The following is an 11,593-nucleotide window of genomic DNA, read 5'->3' as shown; positions in this document are numbered from 1 at the left end:
TCAGGTAAAAATGATTTAATAAATTTTGGTTTAAATTTTCTGATAAAGGGTAAATAACTAATCCACTTTTTATGACATAAGAGAATGCGTCACTATTGCTTGTATATCCTAATTAGACTTAGATACAAATAGTGTAATACCCATACATGCCATATGCGGATACTTTTTTGAATTTTGAATCCTCAATGAACTTCAAATTCATACTTGGTTAACTCTTTTGATTTGAGCGCCACCGTTGAGTCTTCTGTAGACGAACGCGCTTCTGAATTACAAAAGAACGAGCCTTGTCTCTTTAAGAAGTTTGTTTCTATATAAGCAGAGTTGAAAATATAGTCCCATGCTATTTCATCTTGGAATCATCAAACAATACAATTTTATCCCGAGTATTAATCATTCAAGCATTACATAAAAAATTCAATCATTGAACCAAATACACAGACCAAAAAGAAAAGATGATGATTGTTCAAAATATCTAAGGACAAACTGCTGTTTTCGAAATTAAAAAAAATCTTCATTTTGAAGAAAACCTTATCAAAGCAGATCCAAAGGATACATTAAAAGCAAAAAATAGTTTCTTTATGGTATAACAAATCCATTTAAACGATTTAAAATAAATATAATAAAAGGAAGTGAAGCGAATGAATGTGCGCATCAACAAGATAAACGTCTCCCGATTGATGACATTAAATATCAGGTGGGAAATATTGTTAACCCATTAATCTAATTTCTATTCTATTCATTGTTTTGTTTTACAGATATTTAAAATATCATAACTATCCACTACCATTATCAAATATCTTGTGACACATGCTGTTAAGTTTTACGGTTCGTTAAAAAGAAATAATATTTTTTTGATATAGCACTTTTTCTCGGTCAATAGCTATGATATACACACCTTGACATGTGACGGGTTACTTGTAAAATTGTACATGTACATTGTATTAAGCAGGTTATATAATGTAGAGTTAATTTATGTAATCCGTATGCAGACGTAAGCTATTTTGAGATAAACCTACCATTTTTTTGTATCGTGATGTATACAGATTTTAGTTAAAAAATGTGGTTGCAGTGGAGCAGAACTATTTTTTTTTAAAGAACATTCGAATTGATTTCCATAATGATATCAAAAAGTGACATGCTATTACTGCACATTTCCGTTCTTATAATATGAAGATATAAGAAGAGAAATTTTAAGAAAATGTCGCTTTTTTCACTTCACTTGTTGTAAAAGGTGTTTTGCTATTTAGGTAATAAGAGCTGTGTTTCATTAAAACTCTCGTCATTCATTTGGAAAGTGAAACTTAAACAACTTTATAAATAATGTACACACAAAATAGAAATATTTATTTATGAATTTACCAATTCTGATTCACTTCTTCATTGTTGTTGCCTATCATATATGACGACAAAGGTGTAAGCAAAAACAAATTGATACCTTATTTCCGGGCTTGTATTTCCTATCATGACTTCCTTGATAGAGGGTTGCTGCTCACGAGGAGTCTATTAAACCAAGAGTCCTGAATGGTAAAGTTAAAATCATTCCTTCGGATATTTTACGGACACAATCACGAGTTGGTTGACCGTTATGGAATAACCGTTTCACAGATGATATCGGATATGTTCCTTACGTCGTTACTAAAATCCCCTTACCTTTTTATAAATGTGACCTACCGAATTAGACAATTAACCGGGTTTGTAATTACATGGGCAACACGACAGGATCTGCCTACGCTTCTGGAGCACCTGAGATCACCACCAGTTTTCGGTGGTGTTCGTGTTGCTTTGCCTTCAGTTTTCTATGTTGTGTCTTGTGAACTATTATTTGTGTGTTTGTCTTTTTCATTTTAGCCATGGTGTTGATTGTTTATTTTCGATCTATGAGTTTGACTATCCCTCTGGTATCTTCTGCTTCTCTTTCATAGATTTCCAAATTGTTTCATTCTTTGCGTTCGAATTTGACAGTTTAATTTTATTTAAACAAATGTTATTTATCTGATGAGATAGATATCAAGAAAAAAGTAAAAGAAAATAATACTTAACTCCGGGGAAAATTCAAAACGGAAAGTCCCTAATCAAATGGCAAAATCAAATAATTAGACACATCAAAAGAATTTAAAAAAAACCTGTCATATTCCTGACTTGGTACAGGCATTTCAAATGTAGAAAAAAGTGGATTGCTCTCACGACAGTTGAATCAAATTCCATTATTTTGACATCGATGCGTGAAGAAAATATTACAAATAATGATACAAAAACGACAGGAACACTGCTCTATGTTCAGATAGTCTCTAATACAAATTGTTTGTGTTTTGGTCATTATTTTTAAAAGAAATTTTCATCGGATAGCAACAAAACAACCTAAAAAAGTATATGACAACAAACTGTTTATGTCCATATATTGATTTGAAAAGGTAAGACAAAGGTGACAAGATTACGTAATGTTCTGAATATGCATAAAATATTTGCCACTGGACGTTAAGCAAGCAACCAAAAATCAACTAACCTATTCAGTGTGATTGAATCAGATTTTCAAAATCTAACACAAAAATCTGTTAAATCTGGCTTTTATATTAAAATTCTTCTCACATATATAATGCTGCTTCTTTATTGTAGCGATAAATTAACAAAACTTCACGCGTTATTTGTTTCTAAAATTAAAATACGGGCAATGAAGATTTCTTTTACATCTATCATCGATTGAACTTTAAAATATAAATTTCCAAATCGGCAACAAAAAACGACGAATGAAATTTTGAAGTAAATTATAGATTGCATTTTTATCAGGGAAAATAATGACCTCAAAAAGTTAAATATGACAGTTCTTGTCTATTCGTTGTTAATGCGTTTTGATATTTGATTTTGCCATGTGATTATGGACTTTCCGTATTGATTTTCCTCTGAGTTCAGTATTTTTGTGATTTTACCTTTTAAAGGGTTCATTTGGGCCAAACCGCTTGTCTTATATACACTTATCGTGAGTGCGTTGATATTGAAAAATAATTTCATACATAAAATTATTCCATGTTTCGTAACAGTCTTTAAAACATTCAAGCATGATGGTAGTAACTTTAAGTGTGTTGGAATGTCAACTATAGTATTTTGGATGATGGTCGTAACTTTGAAAGACCGTTACTGGAGTATTTAGACGAACTTTTATTAAAGTATTTTAAAAGTACTATGCACAAAGCTATGTTAATAAACTCAGTTGTCATATATGGTTTACTACAAACAATAGTATGTGCAAATTTAGTTCAAGAACTATTAAACAAACACAGCCCTGATGTATGCCAAAAAACCATAATTGATAAGTAACAATGGAAACTAATCAAACTGCAATAAGCCAAATAGTATTGAGGGTTGAGTAATTTAATATTTTTTTACTGTACGTTAAGGCATCACATTTTTTAATACACATGTAATTCCTCATATTTACTTTTAGATCTTTTTAATTTCCGCCTTTTTACTACCTGCAATCATGTCGATAGATGATTTCGAAATTATTGAAGAATCAACTTTAATCTTTAATCAGCTATTGCAGTTTTTATAAACTATTGGTCTATTCGGCTTTTGGTCGTTCATGATGTTGGTAATCCACAAATGCGCTTCGGATACCTGTTGGTTTAACGTGCTTTCTTTATTTTTATCGATTACATGACGGTCATATATTCCGGTATATCATTGGTATTAGTTCTAAGTATTGGTACTGAATGAAAACTAAATCAATGTTGTCGCAATGAACATTGTGTTAACATCGAAAGGATGAATATTGTTGATATATTTATTTTACACTGCTACACTCGTGGAATTTTATAAGAATATTTAATATCAATAGTTTGTAACCAGGATAATATAACAATGAAGAATTAAATGTACTGCAGCAACTATCTTATACATATGCAGGTTGAAAATAATGTATAAGTAATATGTTTTTATTGTGTGAATGTATTCAGTTTTAAAAGAACACCACGACGAGTTGCATAAAGTTCTAATTTTAAATATTATCATGGATACAAACTACTCATACATGTATTGGATTTCATTGTTAAGTTCAGTCTGTATAGCGTTTATCATGGTACCAATAGGCGTGTTCAGGATTTGCTATAACCACGGCTAATAATTATACCTGAACTTCGACATCTAAGAATTAGGCGTATGTACCTGCAAATTCGCGGGTATGGCCTATTCTCGATAACGACCTACATAACCTATCAATATGTTTTAGCTTATTTTGATTCCTTATTTATGCTTCTTCGACTTAAAGTATCAATTTTGAATGTAGATATTTGTTAAAATTCCTAGTAGGTACATAATCGTTTTCAAAAAGTTTATCTTTTCAATAGATGCAAAATTTGAAGAAAATAAAAGATACTGTTATTTCATGTGATGTCCAATTTGTTAAAAACGCCGTTTCCTAAAATCCTTTATTTTGTTATTAAAAATGATTTGATTCATTTCGTGCCTTTTTGTTCGTAACAAAGAATTATCATAACCAGAGCCGTGTTTCTTATCTTAAAATGAAGTCTCCACTTTTCAGAAATTTATGTTGTTATTAACTTTAACCGTTAACAAATGTTTGCCTCTTGGCTAATTTTTTACATTATGTTTTAAATAACAGTGATTTCATTTCATTTTTTATTGTTATTTTTCCGGTTTGTTACAATTTTCTTCCGTTTCACACTTTATACCTGGTGTCCCCTCAATTCAACCCTTTTAGGTTTTATCATTTGGTGAAATCAATTTCACAAATATATCATATAATATGTTAATATTATAACAGACACTTTTAAAACTTTTGACTTGGCTTATTCGGTCCTGTTTAATAAAGAGTTACGACCATCACAATTTACGTAACGACAATGCTAAACAATTTATGTTGTTTTAGTTACAAACATTATGCTCGAATTTTTGAATGACTGTTTTCCGTAAGTGGGAATGTTTTATGTAGCAAATTTTGTTTCAATAACAACGCACTGACGATAACTTTGTATGAGACAAGCGGTTTGGCACAAATAAACCTTTTACTGCACGAAAATCGGAAAAGAACAAAATGTCCCTAGAGTTGTCTACCTTTACTTTAGGAACATCCGCTTATCACCATGAATAAAGATATCATATGTTAACTGAAATTAAGAGTGACGACATTTAGTGATTTATATTGAACATCAAAATTGAACTGAACAAGCTTCATAGTTTATCCTTTTTTTATTTTGATAAAAACTTTGGATGAGCTCAGTTAAAGCAGAGATTATTGTAATGATCTACTAATCAAACCCCCTTTTTAGAATCGTTAATTTATTCATAATTCTGCTTAGATGTAACATATGTTGCAGGTTATGTCGTATCGGTCCTTTAAGTATTTCATTTGATTTCTGAGTGTCGTCAACTGAAGCACATGTGGATAGTTCTACGTAATTCATATACGAGAAGTTCGAGGCATCATGGTTGGAGTTGATTACTTTTTTTATGTACAGTCATTCACCGAGCAAAAAGGGTTGCATTAAAACCCCTAGTTTTGTGTAAAGAAAGTTATAAACACACACCAGTAGTATTGAAAGTTCGTTTGATTTGTTTTGTTTATACCTATGTATTCTTTATGTATCAAGTCTTATTTCAAATTGTAGTATTATCGGTCAATGTTCACAAGCACCTGATGCACAAAATTCCACTAAGAATGTGTATTCGAAAGTTTGTTTAAATTGAAGAAATTTTGTTGAGACACTACAACGAAAAACGATATCTTGGTTTGTTGGTGGTGATTGTCTTTTCAATGAAGCAAAATCACCAGTGCCGGTGCAGAAAATCGATGACAAAGGTTTATGTAAAAACACGTCAAAATCATTTAAAGATGCAAAATCCTTGTTTGTATATGTTTAAGTATATCATTTATTCTGGTATCACCTAAGTTGAACAAAGGTATACAGAAAAACATATTAATTTACATTGCATTGTACATTTGTTGAGGAAGCATTAAATATGAGTTATTTTACAACGGTATACCCGACTGGTTAACATCAGAGAGAATCCAGTTTGTCATTTAGAATTCTAATAAATTGGTATAATTTTCGAAGTTTATATTTCTGTTTTTGGTTCATAAAAGCATTGAATTTAAAACATTACAGTTCGTTAGTTTTTTTTGTCAATAAGTAGTGTTCTATCTGTCAGGTGACTGCTGGATTCCACTACATAGGGGTATTCGTCACCTATAGCAACTCTGCACAACGGACACTTTCTCTGTTCTCTGGGAATGTTTTGTCATCTACCATTTTTAATAGGGAGTTTATGGGTCATTGTCCTAAAACGCGACATTGTTATTACATCTTTATCATCAAGTACGTTAAGTTATTGTACGAAATTGTGTGATGTCTTGTAGAGGCGATAATTCAGTGTTTTAGGCGAATCGTTAACCTTTCCTGACCATGACTGTGTAAACTGATCTTCTGGTCTTTGTCTAATTATCGATTTAATGTTAGGTAATGTGTTTAGAAATTACCATAATTAAGAGAATCCACAATTGTTTAGAATACTTTTCATCTTGTCTAACGATCGCGATCGAAAAGCTGTGTCTTGTGCCAACTAGAATATGTATCTAAACATTACAACAGCAAGCTTACTTTCTTTACCGGTAATTAACTTTGTACAATAAGATACAATTCTAGTTTTTATATCTATTTCTGGGGGATACCGACCCAGTTCTCCATAAATGAAGTCATTTTGAGTAGATGGCTTAAGATGTAAAAGTAGCTTAAAAATTTAGTTTGAACTCTTTCTAGTATATCTATTTTTTCTTAAACCCATATTTTCGCATCCATATAGGAGAATAGGGTTTACCAGTAATTCAAATAAATGGCATTAAAATGGTATATTGTGAATTCTTCCCTTCCTTAAAACTTCGTACATTGCACTTATTGCTTTGTCCATTGGATGTTGTTTGCATTGTTAAAGCTGCCTGTTTTGCTGAAAATAATTCCTAAGTAGTTTAAGGTTTTTACAATTTCAATATGATGATTGTTGAATCGGATAAGTGAAGACTTTGGCATTCGTCCTTTTGAAAAAAATAAGATCTTAGTTTTAGCAACATTTACTCGCATCTTCCAGGTTTCGCAATACTTTATACATTTGTTAAGTGCATGTTGCAGTTGGTTAGGTAATTCTGACATGATTACAGTGCCATCTGCGTATAGAATTATGAATTATTTAATTAAAGTTCCAAGTTTTTCTTTTTATCTTTATTTATTGTGTTCAAACCTATAATATTTTCCGAGATGAGATAGTTTTCTAGGTCATTCAAGTATACAGAAAATTAAAAACGGTGACAGATTTTCTCCTTGTCTGACACCGATTTCACAAGTTTGTCCATTATATCTAAAGCTGGATTTAATATTCTTAAAGATGTTCAGTATCAACTCCTCAAATAGTTGATGATGGGTTTGAACACTATATTCTGACCAGGGATGGGGTATTTGAAAATGTAATGGTAATTAAATGTAATGCATTACAATTTTCCATGTAATGGAGTGTAATGTGTTATTGAGCATAATTCTAATTACATGTAATGGTAATTTAATTAATTACAATGAAAAAAAAACATGTAATGCTAAATTAATTACATTCCAATGCAATTGACCCCAAGTCTGGTTCTGACGTTGTTTGTCATCTGAATTATTTGTTTTAGTATTCTTTTATTTATCCTTGTAATGTTAAACTTAACAGCCTAGATAATTCCAGTTTTTGTAACATCTATTTGGTGAAGCTCATTACTCATGCATCCCGACAAGACATTGTTGTTCTGTGAACATTTTTCATTCTCATGTCTTCCACTTTTGCTGATATGGTTAACCTATAAGCCATTCCGTTTTTCTTTGTTGGCATATTTGATTGTTTATAAAGAGATTAAGATTATAACACTATGTAGACTGGTAAAAAAGGAAGAAGGTTTGGTACCGTTAAAACCTTTAACCAGCTGCAAATGTTTGCACCTGTCCTAAGTCAGGAATCTGATTTACAGAAGTTGTTTGTTTATATAATTTATACGTGTTTCTCGTTTCTCGTTTTATTTTATATGAATTAGACCGTTGTTTTTCCCGTTTGAATGGTTTTACACTAGTAATTTTGGGGCCCTTTATAGCTTTTTGTTCGGTGTGAGCCAAAGCTCCGTGTTGAAAGCCGTACTTTGACCTATAATGCTTTTCTTTTATAAATTGTTATTTGGATGGAGAGTTGTCTCATTGGCACTCGCACCACATCTTCCTATATCTATAGTGTACACCATATTGTCGGTATGTGTACCTTTATTGTTGTTTGTTTTCTCACACGTTGTGGTCAATGTGATGGAATTATATTCGGCTATCATACATGTGAGTGGAAAAGATAGCTATAAAACTAAGCTTAAGGTCAAGGAACAGTAAATGGGCTATGTCACAGATTTTGCTCAAATTTTGCATACGATCTTGGCTCGGTGAACTACAACTGACAATCGAAAAAATAATGCATTTATCTCTTTTATTATCTGAAATATTGCAGATTGATTTCTTTTAATATGGGTGAATATTTGTATAGAAAGCACATACAATCGACAGAAAAACATACAAAATTTGTCTTAAAATCGCCAAATCTTTTATTCTACTCCATAGATTTTTCTTTTAAAACTGTATGTTGTTGACACATACAATTCCGTTATAATGATGCAAAATAAAGATAGGGTCACCGACTTCGTATGTTGTCTATAATAATAATTTTTTCACCTTGTTGGTAGTGAAAAACGTAAAAAATCAACGTTTTACGGCCTCTAACACGGCGACGTTACGATAATTTCGACGTTTTATAGGATTTTTTCACAAAGAACACAACATTAAATGATGTGTACCGAAAAAAAGTCGATGACCCTATCTTTATTTAACATCATTTTAACGGTAATTTATGTATCAACAACATATAGTTTTTTTAAGAAAAATCTATGGAGTAGAATTAGAGATTTGGCGATTTTAAGTCAAATTTTAGAAGGTTTTATGCCAATTTTATGTGCTTTCTATGCAAATGCTCACCAATTTTGTAATAATTCAATCAGTAATATTTTAAATGATAAATGAGATAAATGCATTATTTTTTCGATTTTTAGTTGGAGTTCATCGAGCCAGAGTTGTATGCAAAATTTTACTTCAATCTGTGACAAAGCCCATTTACTGTTACTTAACCTTAATCAAATATTTTCTTTATGAGGAAATGCTGCATGTATCAATGTTACGATAAGGTTTATTTTATTATAATTATTAACAGAAGTTACATCTTTCCCTATCATATAACGTATATTTTTCTAATTTCTGATTTTGATTACATTGATAAATGTATCAATTTGTGCCTTTTGGTAAAATTATATGTTTTTCAAACTCGTGAACATGAGTAATAATTATAAATTGAAATGCAGTTTATTTGTCTATTCTATAGGCTGATGAAATTTATTGATTAACGATAATTAATATAAAGATATACAAACTCGACAGTCTTCGTACTGATCAATCATTTTAAAATAGGTAAGTCATTAACTAGTAATCTGAAGACTGTATTAATTAATTACAAAATAAGTTAATGTTTAGGTTATGAAGTTACACCAGGTACTGTGAATCAAAAAAACTATTGCAATGTTTTTATCATTGTATATTTTATAAACAGTATGACCGGCCGGCGATCGCAATAATTCTAAATCACATTCTTTTAATTTCATTCTCCTCTGTTCAGTTGGTAATTGAGTTGTCTCCCTTAATCCACTTATGTGATATACGACCCCTTTTACATATTTTATAGTATTTCTGTCAATTTTCTTTGATCCCTTGAGCTCCACTGTCCAGTTAAATACAGGTACGATTCTATACCCAGTTTTGTAGAGGTTTAAAATAAGTTGTGAAGTGCAATATGATGTGGTTATAATGAGAGGAAATGTACGTTTTGTATGCTCAATATTACCTGGCATTCCTTGCAGCTTTCCGTTTAATGCAATCACATCTTTGTAGAACGGATTTGACCGGTGTCATGGTAATGTTTATAATTCTATCAAGCTTAGCGTATCTGAATATTATAAGGCTCTTGTGATTATTGATTCCACTGCCTGTTGAATCTTGGTTTACACTGCGACCTGATACTCTGAAACTGTGTATGTAAGCTTCCATGTTGTCGTTTTAATCACATAAACTGAGTGACAGTTGTTTATATTTGTTTAAATTGTACTATAAACTTTTTTTTCCATCACTTGTTCTTTTAAAGTCGAATTGGAAATTTTACTGAGCTTGCGACCAGCAGAAACATAGCTTTATAATTTGGCGTGCTTAATGTATCTTTTGATTAAGTTAAGCCATTTCAATTGATATTTTATAATGTGTCTTGCTATGTTGGGATGTGACATTAGTGTTTCGGGTAAGGATGCAGGTTGTACCGATTAAAACATTAAAACTAGCTACATTTGTTTGCACCTGTCCTAATTTAGTCAGAACCATGATGTTTAGTAGTTGTCGTTTGTTGATGTGGTACCTTAGTGTTTCGTTTCTTTATTTAGATTAGACCGTTTGTTTTCCCGTCTGATTGGTGTTACACTAGTCCTTTTTGGGGCCTTTAATAGTTTGATGTTAGGTGCGAACCATGGCTCTGTGTTAAAAACCATACTTTGACCTATAAGGTTTTCTTTTACAAGTTATGACTTGGATAGAAAGTAGTCTCATTGGCACTTATACCACATCTAATTAGTCATTTTAGCACGGGTTTCTGGAGTAAAATTATTTTTGGAGAATCCTTTGTTCATCCCTTTTCTCATTTAGTGCTGGTAGTGGACTGAACGGAAGCATCCTTGGTGAAAGAGTATCAGGATTGGGTAACCTCAAGACGATTGTGTAAGGAAAACGTTTCTTTGTGATATATTATTGTCGGACTTTTATGATATGTTTGTGAGTGAATTGGTCAAGTTTGTTCACCAATAAATTCCTTTAAAAGGGTATTTTATACTTATAATTGTAATTATCGCCGCATTTTTGTTTACATTAGTATCAACAAGAAGTTCGGTCAACTTCATGTATCGAAAAATAAACAACGTCAAGAACATCTACCGCAAGTTCTTTCGACCAATCATATCAACGTTTTTCCTAATATGCAAATCATATAAAAATTATTCACCTTTATTGACATCAAAGAAATGTGCAGTATTTAATCATAAATATGTGTACTGTATCAATATGCCACAAGCGTAACAATTTATGATGAATTTGATTTTTTACAACTTAGTTTGTATGCGTTAAATAACTTTTCAGAAGAAGTACAACCTGATTTATTCCAGTCGATTGCGATTTATTTTGTTTTTACCTTAATTAGATAAAGATGACCTCGCTTAACCCTTATTTTCACATGATAACTGATAAATAAATTGTGAAATGTAAAAATGAATATAGGAACCCTAATTTATATGGATAGGCATAAATTAGCACGAGTATATCATCGCTGTAAAAGATCAGAACCTGTTTACTTATCTTCACATGATAACTGATCGAATAATATTTATCTTCACATGATAACTGATCGAACACTGTTTATCTGCACATGATAACTGATCGAATAA

Source organism: Mytilus trossulus, chromosome 11 (genome assembly GCF_036588685.1).
Source record: "Mytilus trossulus isolate FHL-02 chromosome 11, PNRI_Mtr1.1.1.hap1, whole genome shotgun sequence".
Classification (NCBI taxonomy): domain Eukaryota; kingdom Metazoa; phylum Mollusca; class Bivalvia; order Mytilida; family Mytilidae; genus Mytilus; species Mytilus trossulus.
This window is presented reverse-complemented; position numbering follows the sequence as displayed.